The 24,580-nt window shown below is 42.8% G+C and overlaps 1 protein-coding gene across 3 annotated transcripts in view; it reads left to right on the top strand.

Moving 5' to 3' along the window:
* GRM8 (glutamate metabotropic receptor 8) overlaps positions 1–24,580 on the top strand; it is a gene marked incomplete at both ends in the record, with an annotated part of 776,918 nt that overhangs the window by 1,325 nt on the left and 751,013 nt on the right. The window lies entirely within an intron of this gene.

The following is a 24,580-nucleotide window of genomic DNA, read 5'->3' as shown; positions in this document are numbered from 1 at the left end:
TAGACATAATTTTAAAAATTGAAAATACTTTTCACCCTGATTTTTTACTCAGTGGGACATGACTTTTCCAGCTTACTCTGAATTAATGAGTCTTCGTTTAATATTGTGAGAAGCTGTTTCTGTGCATATTAGATTTAAAAATATTAAAAGAATATGGAGAAGTTGGACAGATGACAGATATAGTGACAAAAATGAACAAAGTGATGGAAAACTTACTTCAGAAAATAGAAGGGTTCGAATCACAAGCTTTCTGCTTTGGAAGCTGTGTGTGTGGGGGACCATCTAGTCTGGTTCATGTCTGTAACATCCCCCCAGCTTCTGTATGAATTCCCTAAGTTTGGAGGAGAGAATGGTAAGAGGCCCCTTAATGACTATTTTCAGATGGATGAAATTTTCTCAAATGAGGATGCTGCTGAGCAGAAGCTCTCTGTGTCTAAGGAGTGCTGAAGAGTCACACACAGGCGTCGGGGAATGCCTGAGATATCTGAGCCAGACGTTAGGAAGAGACCCTTGGCAAGGAGGAGGACACAAGATTAAAATGGGCAGCCAAGGGTGCTCTAATTGTCCATCTCTGGAAACTTTCAAGGGAAACTGGAGAGTTGTTAGTAATTTCTCTTGGGCTAATTGACCCCTTGCCTGGAGGCAAGATTCAGAAGCAGAAGCTCCAGGTTTACCCCAACATCCTGGGATCTTGGATTTCTCCCAGCATCCTGATTCTGAGCCGCATGGCATTTTCGGCTCTGGGGTGATGTCCCGCTCCAGCCAGTTTCCCAGTTCTCTTCTCCTCTCTGACTTGATCTCCCTCCCCCAATGCTCCAAAGCATCTCTTTTCTGTTCTTAACTCATCAACACCCACTTTTAGGGAAGGGGAGACTTTCGTGAGGATCATCTCCCTCCTGTTACTCTCCCCTTACAAACTAATTCTGGTTCCCATCAATCCCATGGTAATTCCCGTGAATCCTGTCTCTTTCCTGGAGTCTGGTGCCAAAAGTGGGCAAGGATTTGAGGAGTGGGGTGGAGGCGATAGTTGCTCAGTTGAGGTTTTCAAAACTTGTTTACATTAATTTTGCTACAGAATCAGCTTATCTGTAAAATGAGGACGTTAACATTGTGTTAGGTTGTTGGATGATTTCATGAGATAATGCAGGTGAAGGATTCCACCCGGACCTGACCGTGTCCTTTGTCTGCTTGGGCTGCCAAAGGGGACATCGGGCCAACTGAAGGGTAGGTTTTGTTTGTATGCATTCTAGACCTGGCTTCTCTCTGCTTTGTTCTTCTCTCACTGACTGGCCAATTCTTGGGTAACTCTGGAGGGACCTTATTTGATCACGTGGGAGAATTACAATACCATTGACTCTGGGCAGAGTCCAGTGCTGTAGGTCAGTTCTTGAGACTGTGGTCTGCACATGAAGGGGCTGCCACCCTTTACCAAAGCACAGGAACTGGGTGACTTTTAGCCAGGAGGAGATGTTGGTTATGGTAGATGTCATGACTAAGACCGGTATGCTGGCCCGGAGTGAGCATTGAATATATGGAAGCAGATATACTTATTAACCAAATAAGCGGGGCTTGAAAAATCTGTCTTTTACAAGTAAGTGAGAAATGTAAGTGGTCAGCCCATCTTCCAGCTGAACCTGGAACCACATGACTGTGAATTGATAATTACAACTTAATCGTTGTTGTGCTACTTTAGTTTACTTTGATGATTCATATGAGACCTCCAGCCAGCACTCCACACTGATATTAATTATGAAATGGTGATGGTCACTCTTGGAATAGAAAATGTTTCACTTTATGTGTGAATATATATTCTGTTTAACCACATATGCTAGGACTGACATGAAATATTAGAATAGTTATCAAAGGAATGATTAGCAAATTAATGCTTTGGGGATTGGCTTACAGTTCCATTTGAAAGATAATAATTTGATTAAACAAATGCTATGACCTGAATAAAATTAAACATTTAGGACAGTTTTATGGTGCTTGGGCCCCTCTAGGACAGCATATGACCCATAGTATCTAAAAAGATGCCTGGATATCTGTATGGTGCCACTTATTCCTGGATTAATGGAGTCACAGAAGGTGGAGCATCTTGGTTTGGAAAAACACAAACAATTAACCTTGACCATGAGGGATGTAAATAAGGTCTTGATTAATGAATTTACTTATTGTCCTGCTCAACAATAAGCATTAAGTGGGGTTTTTAGAATGTAGCTGGAATCTGTTTAAAATTGTATAGAAAATATTTGGGCTGAAATCAGAAGTAATCTCCAAAGGTCCCAGTTCTCTTTTTCTGGACAGTCCTGGTAAAGCCATGTGTTATCTGCCTGGGCTACATTGTGAAGGAGACAAAGTCCTCCAGGCATGCGCATCTTCCTCTTCCTTCAGTCTGGCCCTCCTGTGGCAGCCTCTCCTGGCCTCCTAGCCCTCTCCATTCTCCTAATCGAAGCCTTGTTTCAGGACAGGAGCTATGCATGTGTTATCAGTCATCTGCATATAACATGTCTGTGTTTAAGTCAGAGGAGGATTCTGTTTTCCGTGGGATCGCTAATTGTGGTTCAATGAAATGATTTGTCTTTATCAAGGGGATTCAGGCATTGGGGGAAGGTTCATTTAGCGCCCCAGATCCTGCACCTTGTCGGGGTGGGGGGCAACTCCTCTGCTGTGGTGTAGAGCTGGTCCTGCTTTTCTGTAGAGGGGAGGAATGTTGCCCTATCTTTGTTTCTCTTCCTATCAAAGCTCAGGGGCAAATGGTAAAATCAGCCCTTTAACTTCAGCGGAGAAGTGGAGCCAGACTTTATTGGGGGGTGGATGGGGGGCGGAAGCTGGCTTGTGGCCTCGCCCCTTGGGGCACTGAATGCCATACTAAACCAGTGATTGTCAATCCCGGGTGTGGGCGGGGCTCACACCCTCTCTCCTCATGCCCTGTTGGGAGGGGTGTGTAGGCTATCAAAACTACCTCAGAGGCTTTTCATGTGACGGACACAGTGAGTGAGTGTGTGTCTCCCAACCCCCTCCCTAGAACCATTTTTACTGATTGAAGTGTCTCATATTTCTCAGGTGTGTTGGGAGTGAAAACAAGTTAGAGAGTCACAGAACAAGACTTCAATGATCTGAACTTTTTAGAAGCACTACACACAACCTTGACACACACACACACACGTGTCATATATGGGTTAACATGGCGGCAGAGTGGTCACCTAGGTGACTGCTCAATCCCTATACCAAGTTAATGGTTTTAGATAACAGTAGGATCAATTAGGATAATGTGACCCATAACTGCAGAGTAGCAAACCCAGAAAACCCAGAACTGCTCCAACCTACATGAGGTTAATATGCCATTTCAGTGGCTCCTGTGTTGCAGAGAGACCAAAGAAAAGAGGGGTCCAGCTCTCAGATGGAGACTGCTTAGTTTGAAAAGAATTAAAAAAGAATGAGAGGGTCTTTTGGAAATGTTGACTGGGAAGCCCATAATTTAAATTTGTTTTATAAAGCAGTTTCGAGGAATTTGCATATGTTTTATAAAGAGCTCGGATTTTTTCCCCTTTCTAGAACATTTCCACCCCTGTCTTTTAAATTAGAGCAAATCTGTTCCTCAAAACACTAGTCATATGTCTTACTTTGAGCAAAGATTGAACATTCTAAGTTAAAAATAACACATTGATAGTAGGAGGTAACACATGTTGATGTCCACATAGATGCATTGGGGTTACAAAAGGACAGTGTCAGCTATAATTTCTCTTTCTCATGTTTTTCTGGTGAACTTTACCTAGAGAGTTAATTTTCAACTCTTGAAGGTTGGGGGTTAGATAGTCTGTAGTGCATACTTCCCAAAGCAATCAAATAGAAATCCATGTGTGGATTATTCTAGAATTATCTAGATTTACTTCTAGATAATTTCTCACCATGTGGAAGTGTTCTGGTTATAAGTGGCTAAAATTGACCTTCATGTTAAGTAAATGAAATACAGTGAAGCATCCCATTACCCTGGAAGTGCTCGCCTACCCTGCTATGTTTACAAAGATATATTTTCTTCCAAGAGACTCTACTAGTTGCAGTAAGCACTCACATAAAGCCTTGCGAGTTATTTGTTGCATACAATGGGCTTTCTTAACTGTAAACTCTGAACAGGTATATCTGCCGTATTCAGGCTCATCTAGTTAGATGGGCAGAAAAATGAGCCCAATCAATAAATCAATAAATGTTACCTCAGCAGGAGGTAACATTTCATGTTTAATCTTATTTGATGGCGAACAGATAATGGAAAATTGAAAGATAGATTCCTTTAGTCAATGCTTTGCTCCCGTAGCAAGCTCTAATTTAGTTTTGTAAAGAGCCTGTTCACCTCGGATGAGAGATGATGGATGTTCTCTCTTAGTGGCCTTAAGTTGGGGTGGAGGGGGAAATGGGCATGGCCCATGGTCACGGACACAACTCGAAGCCATAGAGACACATAAATATGCAGACGTCGTCATGCCACTCCTCTTCTTAAAGTTCTAGTGGCTGCTATTTCTCCCAAGATAAAGGTCTACCTCCACTTTGGGAAGTCTTTTCTTACTTCTCTCCACTACGTTAAGTTTCTTTGTTACATGTAACAAAGCTCCACGAGGGCAGGATGATATCCATGATAACCATGAGGGCATATATATCTTGTTTGTTACTGTTATTTCCAGCACCTAGTATGGACCTATCTGGGAACCCAATAAATGTTTGCTGAATAAATGAATGAATGAACCATATCTCTCTACCCCTTCCACTTCCTCCACCTCCCTCACCCCAATCCCAGATATTGGAAATAGTAGGTGTTGGGTAGAGAGAACAGAAATGGGATTTTGTATATTTTACTTTTGTACTCATTGACAAAAAGGAACAGAAAGAAGGAGAAGGGGAGAAAGGAGAGGTGGTATATTTGGGGAGTTCCTATATTTTCATGTGCTACCTCATTCTCCTACCAATTCACATTTTCTCTAAACAGATTTTTAAAATTAAAAATTAAATAAGTAAAAGACACGAGCACATTCTCATTTTGAAAAGTCTAAGCAATGAATAAGTAAATAGTGTAAAATGGAAAGAGACCACATCCAAACACATATCAGTGAAGTCACATACACACACAGAATTTTATTAATAGATATGTTTTATGGCTTTCTTTTTCATATAACAATATGCCTGGGAGAGATTTCCATGTTGGCTAATATGATTCACCTCAGTAATTCTCAACCCTGGCTGCCTGTTGCCATCACCTGGATAGGTTTTAAAAAAGCCCAAACCCTACCCAAGACCAATGAAACTGGGGTGGAGCCCTGGCACTGGTATATTTTAAATGATCATTAGATGATTCTGTTATTTGTCCAGGGCTAAGAACTATAAAACTTTAGCTGCTTGGTTTTTAATTATATGAATAGAACATCATTTATTTAATAAATCCCTTACTGATAGGTTACTTGACTTTGATTTCTTAAGGTCATTTATCATTTGAAAAAAAAATGAAAGCAATGCTAGAGGCATTCCAAGCACTATTGCTCTAGAGTGAATTTTGGTCTCCTAGAGCCCCTTCTTGGACCAACAAAGGGGCTGAATTAATGAATGACCAAAACCACCTTGCTATAAGGCAGACTCGCATGATACAGGCCCACCTCACAGGCGGTGGCTCTTTATGACATGCAGTAACTTAGAACCAGTGTAGTGGTCATGTGCTCAGACCATTAAAGGAGCATTGTGACGTGTTGGGTGGAGCAGATTTTAAACTTGGTGAATTCAAGTATTTCTTTTTTTTTTTTTTTTTTTTTTTTTTTTTTCTTTTCTTTTTGCGGTATGTGGGCCTCTCACTGCTGTGGCCTCTCCCGTTGCGGAGCACAGGCTCCGGACGCGCAGGCCCAGCGGCCATGGCTCACGGGCCCAGCCGCTCCGCGGCATGTGGGATCCTCCCAGACCGGGGCACGAACCCGCGTCCCCTGCATCGGCAGGCGGACTCTCAACCACTGCGCCACCAGGGAGGCCCAGTTCAAGTATTTCTTACTTTCCCTTTTCCTAGCTTCGAAAGTTCTGACATCCTACAGTGAATACTGAAGACCTCTTAAGACGTTACGTGGTGTTTAATGCCTATCTTTTGAGTGTTTTAAATAATAAGGTTGTTTTAACTAGCGGCTATGAGTGAGGAGAGGGAGGAGGGGAGAGGCAATAAAGGGGTAGCAGAAAAAAGGTTTATTATGGGGTTATATGAAATCATGTGTGTGAAACTTTTGAAAGTCGTAAAGCACTATAGAATTTAAAGAATCTTTGATCCAATTAAAATAAATAAATAAATAATAACGAGGTTGTTTTGAAAGTAGTGAGTCTTTCCAAGAGAATGGCTTGTGACAGTGTGTGCTATACACTTTTTGCTTAAGTTGTCTGAAAACCTTTTGAGAGCAAGTCAGGGTGAATGTAGATAAATAAACAAATAAATTCGCATAAGAAAAGTTCTGTGCTCTTCTTTCTATTCATTCACCCTGAAGATTGCAGTGATTAGTGTTTTTAAAAAATTTAAAGACTTGATTTTTTTTTTTTTTTTTTTTTTTCGGTACGTGGGCCTCTCACTGTTGTGGCCTCTCCCGTTGCGGACCACAGGCTCCGGACGCGCAGGCTCAGCGGCCATGGCTCACGGGCCCAGCCGCTCCGCAGCATGTGGGATCTTCCCGGACCGGGGCACGAACCCGTGTCCCCTGCATCGGCAGGCGGACTCTCAACCACTGCACCACCAGGGAAGCCCAAGACTTGATTTTTTTTTAAAGAGAAGTTTTAGTTTACAGCAAAATTGAAGATGGCAGTGGTTTTATTTGGTTTCAGGACTGATTTCTTCCCAGACTCTTCAGAAGATAACTTTTTACAACCAACGGTTGTACTTTCTGGGGGAAGTCTTAGCATCCGAGGGCTGCCCCTGGCTCCTGCCCAGTAGCTCTCAAACGCTAGCATGCATCCAAATCACCCAGAGGCTTTGTGAAGCATGGAAGCTGAGTCCCCACCCCACCCCCGCCGGCAGAGCTTCTGAGTCAGTAAGTCTGGGTTGGGGTCTGAGACCTGGCATTGCTAACGGTAACCAGGTGATGCTGATGCTGCCGTTTCGCAGACCACACTTTGAGAAACTCTGCTCCGTGCAAATCGCCTGCTGGCTGACTTAGCAAGTCAAAGTACACAAGACAAAAATGAGGTTGAACAATGTTCTGTCTGGCAGCGGCCTTTTTTCTTTTGATTCATGCCTGGTTGAGTTTCTGTTCTTATTGGTCATAATCACAGCAGCTGCTGTGTGGATCTATTTTTAATTGTGTGCTCTTTTGGAAGTTGTGTTCCTTATTAAATTATGCGTGGCTCAGGAGTAATCAGCAGAATGGTCACTTGAACACGGTTTCTAAAGCGGTGTCACTCAGACGATCACTTTTCCTCATTTTTATTACCTGTGACCGTGGAGCAGACCGATTTAAGAAACCCGGACGGTAAGATACACATTGACAGGGAGTTGAGAACAAGTGACGAAAGAGGCTGCGATTTGTCTCAGCTACCAGCAATTTGTCTTCAGAAACCATGACAGCTACCTCCTGATTTCCATTATGCAATGAGATTGCAAATAACATTGCACAGCAGCCTGAATCAATAGAGGGTCACAAGAGGCCCTTCGCTACCCACAGTGGGGAAAAAGGGCCTAGTTACCCATTTAATTGGTAAAACACATTCTCTGGCAAAAGACAGAGACATCTCGTTCAGCTGTAATAAGGGACTTTCCCTATCTCTAAGCACTGTTAATAACATAAAAATATACATGTAATCTTTATGTATTTTAAATACATAATGAGCACCAGGCTGATGGGGTGGGAAGGGGCCAGGTATAGCACTGTCCAAAGCCACCTTTATCCCGTTTCCAAAATGAGGCCAATCTCTGCTGCTTTATTTCATTTGGCCCAGCAAGCTGATAGGCATGTGTTTTCAATGTTGGCCATTTGTCTCCTTCCAAGACTCTCCCAGGCTCCCACTGTGCTTGGGGAGGCTGGGTTCCTTGGTACAATATAGCCCCAGATGTACTGGTTAGGCCCACCTTCGAAGTCATGAACTGTCACCCTGGGCTCCCTTGGGACGTGAGGATGGTGATGTATTCTTGCTCCAGCTCACCCTTGCTTGCCTTTACATGAATCGAGAGTGAATTCTAACTTTTATTAGTGTTTGTGCTATTTCTTACATTTTAAATTTAAGTATTTAACATTGTGACAATTCTATGTAGTAGAGTTCTCAAAGTGATTTATCATCTCAGCTCTGAGAATGTTTGCATTTATATTGTTTAGAGAACAAATGGCATATCATTCCTATGCAGATTTGTTGTAGAGATATTTGTGTCCTATAGATATTTATCCTCAGGAGCTGTCTTTTCAAATTATAGATTATTGTAATATACTTATCTATCTAGTGGTGCTTGATACTCTTTTGAGTAAAACAGATTAATGTGAATTATATGAAATAGGTCAGGCTTTGTAGTCAGACTTCCTGGGTTCAAATTCTGATGTAACACTTATTAGCTATATTACCTTAAGTACACTAGTTAATCTCTCTAAATCTTAGCTTTCTTTTGTGTGTGTGTGTGTGTGTGTGTTTAAATTAAAAAAATTTTTATTGGAGTATAGTTGATTTACAATGTTGTGTTAGTTTCAGGTGTACAGCAAAGTAATCTAAACGTTAGCTTTCTTACTTCTGAAGAGTAGATAATGATAGTACCTCCTTCATAAGGTTTTAAATGAAGATAAGATAAAGTGCGTGAAGTCCTAAGTAGGATCCCTGAAACATAGTTATGATGATGATAGTGAGGAGGGAGATGTTGATGTCCACCATTAGTAGGATATTCATCTTGAGTTAGACCTCTACTTCCATACTCAAGCGTCCATACTGACTTGCCTTATTTTGTGAACAATGGCAGGTTAGCATTACAGATGCTGTCACTGACCAAGAAAACAGTGCAATCAATAGGTCCAAACAGGCTCTGGCATGGAGCTAAGCTGTCTCGTTTGCCTGAAGGCCAAACATGAGACTGGGACCTCACCAACCTCATGCTCCAACCAGTTGAGCTAAGGAAGCAGTGGGCTGCTGTTCTTTCCAAATCCATGTCTTAGGTGGTAAGAGTCAGTTTTGTTTAATGAACAAACAACCAAGGGAAAGATTGGATGACCCAAAGACAAGCTGTGCTAAATTTTAAGGTTATAACAGCACCCAAACAAAAGTGCCACTAGGGTTCAGTTGTGAAAAAAAAAGAAAACAACAACAAATTCTGGCTCCTTTGGACTCTTTCCTGGTACCCCTGGGTTTGATCGTATAAGAGGTGGAGCCGTGGTTGAGGATGAGAGGCTGACTAACTTGAAGGCTGCAGGCAGTGTTTAAGTCTGTCTTTTGGTTTGGAATTCCCTTTCATTTTTATTTTTTTTCACACACACACACTGTATTTTATTTTTACAAGAGATAAATAAACTGACAGCAAGCATTATAAATGGATGACCACAACAAAAGCAACAATATTGCAATTACCAAACACGAAACACACTCATACTATGTCATAATATTGACATTCAGTCCAGTAATCCTCCACTGTAACAGCTCCTTCACTTTGCAGTGAAAATTGATTTGTATATTTTTTGCCTCTGAGTCCTTGTGGGATTTTTTTTTTATTCAAACAGAAAGTCACAAAAATTATAATCATCCTCATCAGTTCACTCAGTCCCATGTAATTAATTTTTTTTTCATCTTGATCTTTGGTTAGTGGAATTCCCTTTCTTTGCCATGTTTGGTACAATGATCCAACATAGATGGAAACATAGGCCCACTGTGGGCGAAGAACACTATCCTTTTATTGAGGGAATACTTTTATGGACTACATAATACTTATACCCATTACCTTCTGATACAAGTGTCAGAAATGGAAGCACTAAAAAGATTCAGAAGTACTTTCTCTAGAAGTCACATTCATTTTTGGACAACCAGAAAAATAGTGGGACTAAATATATAAAACTTTGACTAACACTAGGACCTCTCATGTTCCACCTGTTGAAAATATAAATAGTTCAGTCAAACATATCAATTATGGCCTGGTCCATTTTCATTTTAATCAGACATGGATAGTTTACTGAAATGTGAAAAGACGCCTCAGGGAAAGAGAAGTGATATTTATTTTTTTTATTCAAACATAAAGTCACCAAAATTATAATCATCCTCATCAGTTCACTCAGTCCCATGTAATTAATTTTTTTTATCTTGATCTTTTGTTAACACTTTTATGAGTTCATCAGTTTTCCATTAGAATTCTGAAAATGCTTATTCATTCAGTTCAGCAGTATAGTCAGTTACCAGAAACCTGTACTTGTCAGTCTTTTCCATGAATTCCTTGAAGATGAAACCCTTTTATAGGAACATATTTGCAAAAGCATCAGGGTACACCCAGAACTGTCTGTAAATGACAAAAGACTTAAAAATGACCACGGAGAAGTGGTATTTTTGCAGTGCAGAATTCTGCCGTCTTTGTAGGAAGGACAGAGTCTTATCACAGTGTTACTTGCTGAATAGTTCTTGGTATTGTTCTTTAAACTCAGTAAGTGTGAAAGCTCTTTTTTTCCCCACCAAGACAAGCAGAATACAGTGAAGAAATACCAATATATTACCCACTTATTTTCGTTCTTTAACTTAACAGGGGAACTAGGTAATAGCCAATCCCCAGCAGGTGTTTGGGTTTATTCAGCAGCCTGGAAGTATATGTTGTTTAACACTCCTGGGGATAACTAAGAAAGAAATAGAAGATTCAAAGCTTTTACATCGCTTAGAATCTCGTTGGGGAGAAATCACTAACACGAATACAATAACAACGAACAGTATAAAACGATGTGATAAGGCTATGATATGGTGCCAGGGTTTTTTTTTTTTTTTTTTGCGGTACGCGGGCCTCTCATTGTTGCGGCTTCTCCGGTTGCGGAGCACAGGCTCCAGACGCGCAGGCTCAGCGGCCATGGCTCACGGGCCCAGCCGCTCCGCGGCATGTGGGATCTTCCCGAACCGGGGCACGAACCCGTGTCTCCTGCTTCGGCAGGCGGACTCTCAACCACTGCACCACCAGGGAAGCCCTCGGTGCCAGGGTTTAGAAGAGAGGCCGACTTCACCTGAGGAAGCTGAAGCTATGGGTCGAGTTACCTGTGGTAATGTGGGATTGGCCTGGGCCTAGAATGTATAAACCAGAGGCCGGGCGAGGAGGAGGGCTCTTCCAGGTGTGGGGAATCCCAGAGCCTTTGACCTGATGCCTTCGGCTCCGTGAAGATGGAAGTAAGTGGAAACCTTATTTCTTCTGCTTAGCATCTCTCTGCTATGGCAAAACTTCAAAGGGCCCCTTTAAGAGTCTTCTAGGAGGACTGAAAATGGGGAGGGTGGGAGGGTTATGTCCCCAGCTCCCACTGAATGCGAAAGTCGGGACCTCAGTTAAAATCCAAGCAAGTGGGTACTGAGCATCCAGAGGGCAGAAATCTAAGCCCTCTAGTTCAGGGTAGGAATAGATACAGGAGGTGAATTGCTGTGCGATTCAAGCAAGGAGCTAGTGGACCCTGGAGAATTCCTACCCCCAGCCCCCATTTTTGCACTTTGTAAATCCACGTAGCTTAAGATCAAAAAAATTTTTTTTCATCTGCCACATGCCTATCTTGACTGTTTATACTATTCTCATTAAGCATAGATACACAATTAATTGCTGAGAGAGAAATTAAATGCATTATCAGTGAATCGATTTTATTTGCCTCAATCCAATAAGGAAAGCCACTGTTCTCGAGAGGGTCACAACTTCTCCTTGCCGTCTTCTTGACCCTTGAGTAAACTGGGAGTAATCATTATCTGCACTTTCTCCGTTTCACAAAGTGGTCATAGATCTCAGTAAAGTAAAAAAATTTGGAGAATTTACAGTATTCTAAGTGTAAAGCATTTTGAGTGACTTGGAAATAGGTTCTGTATTGAAAATGGCATAACTGCTTATTTTTCTTCTTCATGCTGCGGTACTTTAACTTGTAATTTCTACTCTCGTTACCCCACCGATTTAAATGGGAGCTCGATGGAAGATGTTTTGTTGTCTTTGAAACCACTGGGATGGAATTTTAAATCCTTGGATTTTTTTTTTCCCCTCTGCCTGAGGAGAAAAGATACCGGAAATTCCATTTTTTTGTTTGGATTACTTCGTTTCATTTATATGCATACAGCTAAAGTACCTAGTGAGTTTTGTGTGTGTGTAACTTAATATCTACAGGTAACGCCTTGCTGAAAGTAAAATAGATTAAGTGGAGAATATTTTCCCCACAGTTTCCTTCTCTAACAAAAATAAGATAACCCAGTACCATTCCTTAACTGAATGCCCCACCTGTCACCTCCATGCTGATCTGAGCCAATACGGTCCTGAGAGCAGTGCTGGGCCGAGGGTCTGCATGTGAAGCAGGGTGAGTTTAAGCACATGCTGGGAGAATCAGGATTTTAAGCTTCAAACTTGTATTTACCCTTAAGTGTTTCTCTGAAATTTGAGGAACTAAAATGAAAACCTGTCTTTTTGGACTGTAATTACAGTTAAATTTCAGCCTCTCCTGATCAGTGTTAGACATAGAATGTGATAAGAAGAAATTTAGTTGTTAAATCAGTGACCTAAAATACTATAGTAGTCCAAAGTTGATGAATAAATATTTTAACATCTTAGTTAAAACATTTCATGGTGTTTAATAGCATCAATATTTCATTCTAGTAAAGTGGTACAAGTTTAGGATTTGAAGTGAAAGAAATGTAAAACCTATAAATAATGCTGATCATGTCTACATGATGAGAATTACCCTTGAAAAGCTATGCCCAGGGCTTACCTGGTGGCGCAGTGGTTGAGAGTCCGCCTGCCGATGCAGGGGACGCGGGTTCGTGCCCCGGTCTGGGAGGATCCCACATGCCGCGGAGCGGTTGGGCCCGTGAGCCATGGCCGCTGGGCCTGCGCGTCCGGAGCCTGTGCTCTGCAACGGGAGAGGCCACAACAGTGAGAGGCCCGTGTACTGCAAAAAAAAAAAAAGCTATGCCCAGTTAGAAAATTGATCTTATGAAGGAAAAGTACACAGTTTTGCATTGTACTTTGTTTTATATAACTCAGTTAAATTCAATAGAAGACTTAACACCATTTTAAGATATGGTATCCACTAATAAACATTTAAAAAATGTTTTAGGAAGCTTGGCACAGAATAATTTATTTATTATTTTACAGTTGTTTTCCCTAGTTCCCCTAATACTTGGCTTTGTGGAACCTCAGGGATGGAAGGCATTTTTGAGATCTTCTATTAAAGCCTTTCATCCAAAGCAGAATCTCATCTATTAAGCTCCTTAATACTTAGTGATTCAGTGCTGCCTTTTGTACCACTTAATTGTGTTAAACATACATCTCCACTCAACCCCCCTCTAGAGTATAATGCTCTTGAGGGCAGGAAACATGTCTTACTCATCTTTATGTTTCTGAGAGTACCTGGCATGGTCCTTGGCACAGAGGGGTACGAAAAGAATGCATCCTGACTTGATGCATTTAAACACTTGATGCTAATAATGTCACAAACTGGCCCACTCCATTTTGTAATGGCATTCTTTTTTCTTCTCTATTCTGACCTGAGATCTTCTTCCCCCTTGAGCAGTTTTAGGAATGGCTTTAATTCTGTAAGGGATGCGGAAGCCCACCTAGTCATTTGGATAGTGAGGGAATCCTGATGCTCAAGGTAGGAACAGAGGTCATGGTCAATCACTTCTACCAATTGGCCCTGCTCCTGTCTTCTGATGCATCTCTTTTTTTAATGGGACAGTTCTTCAAATGTTTGAAGGTCCTGGTTGTCCTGAGTCTAGAGTTCTCCAGGCCAAAACTTTCTACTGTTTAATCTGCTCCTGACAGTAACAGCATAAGAGCTAATATTTATTGAGAGCTTCTTATATGCCAGGCACTGTGCTAAACACTTAGCATGCCTGATCTTATTTGATCCCCGGTACAATTCCATCAGATAAGTATGGTTTTCAGATGGGGAAATGTGGCTTACCTAAGCTTCCTTAGATAACTTAGAAAGTAAGTGGCCAAGCCATAGTCAAACCTTGGTCTGACAGATGCAGAAGCTCATGGTTTCAACCACTGCTTTGCACAGTCTTTCATACAGTATGATTTCAAATCCTTTCTGTTACGGTTTCCTTCCTTCCCCTGAATATACTCCTGCTGTTAGTTTAACCCTACTCTAAGTGAAATTCGTTTTTCCTTGCCATTCTAAAAGATTGCCTTTGAGCAGGGAAGTTAACATGGAGGACTTCAACTCTCTAAGTCTCATGCTCTCAGAGTGGAAGTGGCCAGAATGGCAGGTGGCCTGGCCCAGCACATCCTCAGTGGGCAGTGGCCTGGATATAAGAATGGAGTCTGACTGCCATGACCCCATGTGCCTTTCCTGCTCCTGGGAAATGTTAGGAAACGTGTTCTTTTTCAGCACTGTGGATGGGAGCTTCCTACTGCACCAGATGTTTTTCGAGGAGGAGGCTGGATGGGAAGAATGTGTATTATTACAGATGGCCAGAGCAGTTTATGTATCAGGAAGTTTTCCATGGAAGGACTAACACATCCAAAATTATTCTTTGAAGTTAATGGCAGGATGTGGTGAAACTACTTGGACCTCAGGAAAACACAGAGACACTAAAACAAATACATGTGGTTTGTACCTACTCCTTTCCCAAACTAAAATATGACCCATGACAGCGTTTCCTCAACACGCGGGATCAGTTTCTAGATCAAATGGAGAGATGAATCAATGAACATATTTGTGTCAAGGTTCCTTCCTTTAGTCCTCATTTCCACTGAGTCTAGTCTAGAATGGTCGGGTGGAGATGTTGGAACCAAAGTTTGTATGATATTATCAGTGTCAGAAAAGCAGACGATTCATTTTCACATACCTGAGGAGAGACCCGAGCTCTAATCCTATTTCGTGTACCTTGGCAGAGGAAGAGAGTTGTTTTTTTTTGTTTTTTTTTTGCGGTACGCGGGCCTCTCACTGTTGTGGCCTCTCCCGTTGCGGAGCACAGGCTCCGGACGCGCAGGCTCAGCGGCCATGGCTCACGGGCCCAGCCGCTCTGCTGCATGTGGGATCTTCCCGGACCGGGGCACGAACCCGTGTCCCCTGCATCGGCAGGTGGACTCTCAACCACTGTGCCACCAGGGAAGCCCGAGAGCTGGGTTTTTAAAGCCACTTTTGGGGGGTAGACTTGGTGAGCAGCCCCATGTGTCCACCGGTTGTCCAGCTGCAGAGCCTCCCAGCTGCTGTGTGTTTGCTGTCATCCTACCGCCCTCATTTTTCCTCTGTTAACCTGTCTTGTTATTTCACCCCAAGGCTTTTTTAACCCAAGCTAGAATGGATTTAGCCCTACATACCTTTGCTTTGAAAACACTTTTGATCTTTTTAGAGTTCCTGTAGGTTTTCCTATGAGATAAAAATAGCTCTTTGTACCTTTTGTTTCCATGGTAATGGATTCCAGGACTACTTTAGAAAACCATTAGCTTCATGTGCCAGTGGGAAGTTGGAGCATGATGGTCTAATACAGTAAACACCAGCCCACTGGTATGAGGAGTGCAAGCCAGAGAGAAATACCGTAGAACCACGGTCAAGAGATGATGTGACCATAGATACTTTTACTGCAATCAGCGGAATTTGGAAAGTGACTCCCGCATTGCAGGCAAATGGCTTGGGAGCATTAGCATGAAATTTAATGTTCACTAATCAGCTCAAGGCGGAAAGAGCCAAATTAACTTGAGGCATTGATTTCAAATTTAACAGTATTTAAAAAGCCGTGAAACCCTGTTTCTGAATTTTCAGCAACCTTCCAGGATTTTCCAAGTTGCCAGGCCTGCTCTTGGGAAGTCAAAGGAGGATGTAGGTGCAGGAGAGCCTTCCTTGAGCTGTTTGCCTTTCGGTGAAAGGAAGATTGTATCCAGATGCTCAAGGGAATCTACCTGGTGTTGTCTGCAAATACACCTTTTAGGAAACTGGGATACAGACCAGAACTCAATAGAAAAATCTATTAGAGTTCGCTAAAGACAAGGCAAACATAAAGAGCAGAGATTTGGGGGGGAAAAATAGAACTACTACTTTTATAAAAAGCCTTAGGTTTCTGAGTTTGTGGAAGGAGAAGGAATAATTAGATTTTTGGGGGGTCAACTTCGACTCTGCCCCTGCAACCCTGCTCTTTGTTACCTGCCTCCTAAGGGAGAAGAGCAAGAGGAAAGAGAAAAGACAGAAAGAAGGAAAGAGGAGGGGAGAGGAGAAAGGAAGATTGGAGGTGTGTGCCAAGCTGATTGTGCTTATTTGGAAGGAGAGAATGAATCAGAGCCCCTTTTTTTTCCTAATGTGGATTTTAATATTGAAAATTACCGGCGCCATTATTGAGAATATTAAGATACTTTTATGTTGAACTGATTAAAATTACATTTGGAATAATGAATGACATGAAATGTACAAATATCATCCCCAGGATATTTGTACATTTTTCTTTTTTTAAAGCTTAAAACTCATAAACAACTGTAATAGAAGGTTTTCCGAAGCATTCTTCTAAGAGACACAGGGCCGGCAGGTCCTATGAAATGGTTTACCGTAACACTGGGGGCTCCCCACCTGCCTGGAAGGATTCAGGAGTCCTGCCTCTAGTACAGTTAAAGGGAGGTTGAACTACACTGGAACTCAGGATTCATTTTCTTTTTAGTATTTCTAAGACTGAAGATGCCTGTGAAAGTAGGTCTTTCTATCTGGTAGGGAGAGTTTACCAAGGCTGCCTGATTCTGAACTCAGCTCATTTCTTTAAGCATTTGGGGCGGGGCTCCACATGATCACATACTTGTTTCTTTCCTCTGTCCAAGCTGCATCCAACCTTCATCAAAGCCACCTGAATTAATTTTTTCCAGCAGTATAGGTTGCAGAGTGGGGCTTTTGGCTTTTGTAATGGGCATGTAAATATACCATACTCTCCCTGCAGGGGGCCTCCACTGCGCTGGACGTTAGCAGAGACCCAACCCCGGGCAAGGAGCCCCCTTGGGTGTGCTGGCAGGTCAGCCTGATGGCTTTGACAAGGGCCTTCCATGACTGTCAGTACGAACATCCCCAACCCACTGTAATTCCTGAGGCAAAGCTCTGTGGAATTGCCTGGAGGGTTCCTCCCCTTGGCCCTGCCCCAAAGGTGCATCCCTTAGCAGCAGGGAGACTGCTCTCCCCCATGAAAAGGGTCTAGTTAGCTCGGGAGTAACCCTGGCATAGGAGGTGGAGGTGCCTCCACCCACCCCTGCTCCCTCCTCCTCAGTCTCTCCTTTGCCCTCTTCCTGCTTCCCTGTGGGCTGCTTGAACATTTTATAGAATTCCATTTTGATTTATGGGTTGTGTGGTTTTTTAAAAATTAATTAATTTATTTTTATTTTCAGCTGTGTTGGGTCTTTGTTGCTGCACGTGGGCTTTCTCTAGTTGCAGCAAGTGGGGGCTACTCTTTGTTGCGGTGCGTGGGCTTCTTACTGAAGTGGCTTCTCTTGTTGTGGAGCACAGGCTCTGGGCTCACAGCCTTCAGTAGTTGTGGTGCATGGGCTCAGTAGCTGTGGCTCACAGACTCTAGAGCGCAGGCTCAGTAGTTGTGGCCCACGGGCTTAGTTGCTCCAAGGCATGTGGGATCTTCCTGGAGCAGGGCTTGAACCCGTGTCCCCTGCATTGGTTTAGAGTGTATCTCTTTATGTAGCTTTTTAAATTGGTTGTTCTGTGTATTACATTTATATAATACATGATTTATCACAGTCTCCTAGTGCTGATATTTTACCAGTTCCACTGAAATGTAGAAACTTACCTCCCTTTCCCCTCCTCCTTTTATGATTGTTTTAGATATTTCCTCTGCATACCTTGAAAACCACAATAGACAGTGCTATGATTTTTGCTTTAATCATAAACTAAATTTAGAAAACAAAAGAGCAGTCAAGTCTGTTGTATTTTACCCATGTTTTTGCTCTGTCTGTTCTTTCTTCCTTCCCAGTGTCCCAAGACTCCTTCTTTTATCTTTTCCTTTCTGTTTAGAGAGCTTCCTTTAGCCATTCTTTCAGGGTAGGTCTGCTGGCAACAGATTGTCTTAGTTTTCCTTCTTCTGAGAGTGTCATCTCTGAAGAATATTTTCTCTGGATATAGAGTCCTGGGTTGACACTTTTATCTTTTAGCGCTTGAAAAATGTTGAGCCACTTCCTCCTGGCCTCTTTGATTTCTTATTACAAGTCCTGTATTATTCAAATTGCTTTTCCCTTATAGTTAATGCATCATTTCTCTCTTGCTACTTTTTTTTGTCTTTGTTTTTAGTTTTCAGAAGTGTGACCATGATGTGTCTTGATATGAATTTCTTTGGTTTGCCCTGTTTGGTGTTTACTGAAATTCTTGAATTTGTCTTTTGCCGAGTTTGGGAAGTTTTCAGCCGTTACTTCTTCAAATCCTTTTTTGGGCCCACCCTCTTTTCCCTCTCCTGGGAGCCAGGAGACCTATATTTTAGATCTTTCATTATAATCCCACAGGTCTCTGAGGCTCTGCTCATTTTTTTCAGTCTACTTTCTGTTTTTTAGATTGGGTAATTTCTATTTTTCTATCCTCAAATTTATGGATTCTTTCCTCTATCTGCTCCATTTTGCTGTTGAGCCCATCTAGTGAGAGCTTTTTTTTTTTTTTTTTACTTTCAGTTATGGTATATTTTAGTTCCAAAATTTCCATTTGGTTCTTCTTTCTATCTTCCCTTTGCTGAGAATTCCTACTTCTTTGTCAAATCATTCCAATTTTTCATTTGTTTCAAGAAAGTAATTGCTCATTGAAGCTACAGCACTCTGGCTGCGAGAAGCGGGGGTGCTGGGACACTGCTCCCTACATGAGCTTCACTGACACTCCTGGGGATGGTTACTGCTAAGTGTGGGTGGTAAAGTCCTGAATCTCCACTAGTTTCCTCTGACAGCTCCTCAGCTGGGATTGCACCTGGAGGAGATGAAAGTCCACTCTCCTCACTCAGGCGTCTCTGACATCATCCTGGAGGGGGTGTTGGGACACCTCGGTAGAGTCTATGCTCCTTTCTAGGCCTTTGCTGGTGCGGTGGTGGTGAGACTGCAGGTTTTTCCTGTAGTATTTAGCTGGAGTAGAGTGATTATTATCTAGAAGTTTTCTATCTGAAAGGGACTAGGCTGCCTCTTTCTTGGCTCTTGGGTTAGAGATAGGAGTTCTTTATTTTTGTCTATGCCTGTTGGCATTTCTAGGTTGCAGGCTTCTCCAGTATCTAGTCTGGAATATATGAAGAAAAAAGAACATCTAGGAACTCACCACCATGTCATTCCTTGGGTCTTGAGGTCCTTAACTTTCTTGACTTCTCTTTACCTTTTGGAGTCTTCTTGTGTTTGTTTTAGATATAATGTCCCCGTTTTTAGTTATACCTATGGGAGGAAGAGGGAAGAGTATATTTATTGCATCTTCCTGTCAGAGCCCCCTTTGATCCTCATCTTTATCCACACCAGTCACCCTTTATATTGCTTTACTTTCTCAAGATCAGAGAATGTGGTAGTTTCAAGAACATCCAGTAATTCTATAGGAAGCTTAGCTTGGAACAGGCATTACTGCAGGGTAGAACCAGCCTCAAATATTGGAGCCATGGCAAGCACAGTTTGGTGAGGGGGCCCAATCACGTGTTCTGTGGTTAGCTGAACCTGGGTTCAAATCCTGTTTCTACCATGTAATTGTTACATAACATTGACGTATTATTTAGCTTCCCTGAGCCTCATTTTCCCTACCTGTTATGAGGATTAGAAGTGGCATATTTCTGGTGCCTGGCACATACTAGGTGCTGTAAAAGAACAGCTATTACTGTTACAAAGAAGGTTGTAAATTCTCCAGATATTTTGTCAATAATCTGACCTTTGCCAGGAAAGAAACACGTCCAAACTCAGTGAGGATGCTGTTTTTTCTAAACAAGTCATAGTTAAGTCAGAAGCCCCAGAAATGATGTCTTCCCATCCCAAATACTGCATCCGGATGAGAGCATCAGTTTGAACACCGAGCAAGCACAGTGATTCCTCTAAGGAAGTGGAGTAGGGTTATTTCAGGGGCAATGGGTAGCTTGTTAATGCTGTGATGAGACTCCCATTCTCTGTTTAAAAGATTTCACACTGCAGGAAGCAAGTTAAGGGACGTTGGGGGAAACTTCTCTCCTCCCTAAAGAGAACCAGGAGAATGACTCATTGATTGTATTTTAGGCAATGTTCTGCTGCTGATAACTTCAGCTTGATTGTTTACTGACTTCAGAATATGTCTTTCAGCTTCTGTTTACAAGTCAGGCGAGATCTAAGATGGCAGGAAGGAGGGGCTTGGTGCTTTTCCCTGGGGAAGGGCGGACTTCTAAGCTGAAAGGGACAAGGGGGCTCTTCCTGGCTATCAGAGCACTGGATTTCATGTTGATGGGCTCTGGATAAAGACAGTCCATGGAGGCCTTTGGACCATTGTGGGGTCTGAACCAGGATGCCAGCTTGGAACACTCATGGAGAAGCACAGCATCAAGTTCCCTAGATGTAGATGGGGAGTCTTATGCAAGTGATTTATTAAAGAGCAGCCTCGGGAGAAAGAATGTGGTTTCAGGTGAAGCCCAGTGTCAGCCTGATCCCACGGGGTGCTCTGTAGCATCCACTGAATTAGAGTCTGTTCTGTCTCGAGGCAAGGAAGTGGGGATTTTGTATCCTTGTACCAATCAGTCCTTAGCCAGGGACAGCCTAGCCCTAAGTTAGGGACAATTCCCAGGCACCTTTGGTCAAGGTGGCTCTATCACCCAAGGCCAGTTCTCTGGAGAAGGTTATAGGTGTGAGGTTAGGAGTGGCATTGTCAGCAACTAGAATAGGGATCCCTGGGAACATGAGCAGGGCTCAACAGGGTCTATAGCCCCAGGCTTCATCAGTGGCACCAAGTAAATCCATTGGCTTGGGTAACAGAAGGCCTGGCTAATTTGCTATGGCCTTGAGCAAGTCATTCAATCTGTCTGCCTTCCATGCAAAAAAAATTTTAAAAAAGGATTGGCACAGATGAACGCTTAAGGCCTGATTGACTCAGGTGAGTTGATTGAGAATGCTGGGTCTAGTAAGACCTGGGCCTCCTGGCCTATGGCCCACAGAGACCTCCAACAAGAACAGAGAAGGCAACCGCGAGGTTATTGTCACGTGGCCTGAAGCCCAGAGGCTTCCTTCCCTTGGGGGCTGAGGACTAGAATTAGACCCACATAGGCCTAGGGCTGGGGCAGAATGGCTGCATGGCTTGGTGACCGAGGGGACGGCAAGAAGGTCCACATCAGGGACTTAGTCTAGACAGAAGATTCTAGGAGGTACCAAGGGTCTTTGCTCCTTGTCTAAGTGGTTGCAGTGGGAATCTATTCTAGTTAGACATTTGGATAAATGTGTTCAGCATCTGGACTTCAGTTCCTTCAATTCTGTAAACCTTTTTCTTGATGTTAATTCCATCCATCTCATAAGAGCCCTTTTTGTAATATGATTGCATTATTCCTAATATGTTGCAATAATTCTTTGACTCATTATTGCAGTTTGTGCCCTGGTCAGGGGCAGAGGCAGATATTTCTGTATTTTCGTATGTTTCACGTGCAGAAACTGGACAGCTCCAGGAGCAGTTGGAGCGGGTGAAGGTGGAGGACAGGGTGAAGCCTCAGCCGTGTTGGGCCTGGGGCTCTCAGGATAGTGAAGTTCCTCCTTAGAATTCTAATTCTAATTTAAACAATTAAAAAACATTTAAAATGGTTCTTTATTCATAAACTTGATGCAAGTTTACAAAATTTACTGTCCATTGCCAAGTGAATCTGCAATGAAAAATAAGGTCCAAAAACCCCTCCCAAAGCAAAAAACAAAAAGCCACGCCAAATGTGTAGCTGTCAATCTGCTAGCCATCAGGATATTAAAGAATTCAATAATGTATTCAAGAGTTAGCCTTAGATTTAAGGAACTTGAATGCTTTAAGGAATTCTGCCTTGTCACTTGTTATCTGAGCAACTGGCAATCAGAACTTTATACAAATGTAACCAAGTGAACAAGAATGCCAGAAAATTTTTTTCCTACGGTCCTTTTAACCAAAATAGAAAAAAAAATTAAACAGTAATGCAGAAGTGCCAAGTCTCTTGGATGTGGTTTACAAAGTTAAAAACTGAGTATTAAAGCACAAGAAACACTTCTGAACTTTGTAACTGGTTTGTGCAGAAAAAACTTCTAATTCAGACAGTTTCCTTCTCTAGGATGGAGGTTTCTAATGAGAACATTTTGTTGCTATATGACATGCATCATATTTTGCTCAGCTGCTCTTGTTGAAATAGTTGCATAGATTCAGTGTTGGTCCCTGAAACTTGTTTGGTGTTTCAGAAAATTATAGGTCACCGTCCATCAAAATAAACTTCTGAGGAGGTCCCTTCTTTCATGCAGATTTTTTTTTTTTTTTTTTGCCCGTACGCAGGCCTCTCACTGTTGTGGCCTCTCCCGTTGCGGAGCACAGGCTCCAGACGCGCAGGCTCAGTGGCCATGGCTCACGGGCCCAGCCACTCGGCGGCATGTGGGATCTTCCCGGACCGGGACACGAACCCGCGTCCCCTGCATCGGCAGGTGGACTCTCAACCACTGCGCCACCAGGGAAGCCCCATGCAGATCTTTTGATTACAAAGCTTTTACCGCTCAAACTTTAGCTCATACTGGACACCCTCCCAGGCTAGAAAACATCATCACTGTAGAGTTGGATCTCAGGTCAAATCAACTGGCTTCACAGCAGGTTATGGAAGAAAGCTTGAGCCAAGCATTTACTGTCTGGAGTTGGATGTTTCTGAGAAGTTTTCAAGCTTGATTAATTTACTGATAAAAAGACCAGATTCTTATGGGACCAGTGTCTTTTCCCCATTTGTTTAAAGCATTCTGCATCTGAGAAAGCTGCAGTCCCCTTCAGAGGGAGGAAGGTCTCAGCTTGGTACAGCAAAAGGCATCCTGTCCAGGAGTGAGCTGCCTGTTTGTGTGGGTCCTGCAATGTTTGGGTGTTGCTTAGCGGATTGGCTTTTCCAGAGGAGGAGACAGTTTGCTGCGTGGTCAGCACATCCGTGGTCTGCGGGGCCTGTGCCTTGTGACCTCACATGCGTCATCTCCTCTGGGTGGAGCTTTGGGGATGGACGTGGAAGCTCACAGGCACATCACTGGATCTGCATGAGGATAGTGTGGCAATGCTACTTTTTCTGCTGACTCTCCTTTCTCTGGGCTCTTGAAATATCTGTGGTCATAAATAGTGGCTTATTTAAAATTCTATGCGTGACTGTAAAAATAGTTTCATTTAGAAAGGAAAATGAATAATTTTAAGTACCTCCTTAGGAGATTTAGTAAAAACATGACTTACGGAATAATTTTTGCCACGGAAGAAGAAAAGCCTTCACTGTACTTCACTGTACTTTCAGTCTTGCAGTAGCTGACATTCTAAGGATGAGGCTTCCTTCCTTGGCTGAGATGTCACCCGGACAGGTAGCATCATTCGCTACTAATGATGATTGATGGTAGTCAGAAAAGTTCTTCCGTGTCAAGAGGGCACTTGGAAGGCAGGTTATAGAGAGCAGTTCTCACCGCCTGAAAGCATTTGTTGTCACACATGCTTTGATGCAGCAACACGTTGCCATTCTTGACATAATGAGAGCCGGGTTTCAGGAGTTACTGCTGCAACCTTCTCTTACCTGCCGAACTATAAAGACGAAGTATTTTGAGGATTAAAGGATGGAATCCCTTTGTGCTTTGTTGAAGCAGAACTGAAAGGTTCATAATGACAGACAGAACCATTAGGAAGCATGAAAGAAAAAGCAGCAGCAGGGCTGAAAGTGTTCTGTGTAGAAAGGAGTTGATGCCCTTTGAACATTTAAGTTCACATAATGCGCAGTCCTTTATCTCCAAAGACCACATTACTGACCCACTGTTGGTAGAGCATGTGCTATGGGTTGTTTTCCAGCAGAGGGGATAGATTTTCTTCAGATCTGTCTTCTCATGCTTGCCAGAGACCTCCTTAGGGACCAGTGACAGCCACCAAGGAGCCTGAAGGCGGGAGAAAGGGGAGGCTGGATCGTAATGGCTAGCGCTTACTGAGTGCTTGTGATGTGCTGGGTTCCCTTCTAAACATTACGTGAATCACCTCAATTATTCTTCACAACCAACCACGTTAGGAGGCAGGAATGCTTATTAGTCCCACCTTACAAATGGGGAAACTGAGGCTGTAGAACTTGTGCATGGCACACAGCTAGTAAATGGCGCAGCTGGGATTTGAACTCACTGAGGCAGATGCTGAGACTGCAGCCCTTAAGCACTGTATGCTGCTGTGGTCTAGTTAGCAGCTGGGAACATAGACTCTGGGGACAGAGAAACATGCACTCAAATCCTGACTTCCCCCACTGACTGTGTTATGAACTTGAATGAGTTATTTAACATTGTTGGGGCAAGAAAAGAAGTCAGCCAGAGAAGCCTGCTACA

This window comes from Mesoplodon bidens (assembly GCF_964165515.1).
Source record: "Mesoplodon bidens genome assembly, chromosome: 9".
Taxonomy (NCBI): Eukaryota; Metazoa; Chordata; class Mammalia; order Artiodactyla; family Ziphiidae; genus Mesoplodon; species Mesoplodon bidens.
The sequence above is the reverse complement of the archived record's forward strand: the minus strand, read 5'-3'. Positions and strand labels throughout refer to the sequence as shown.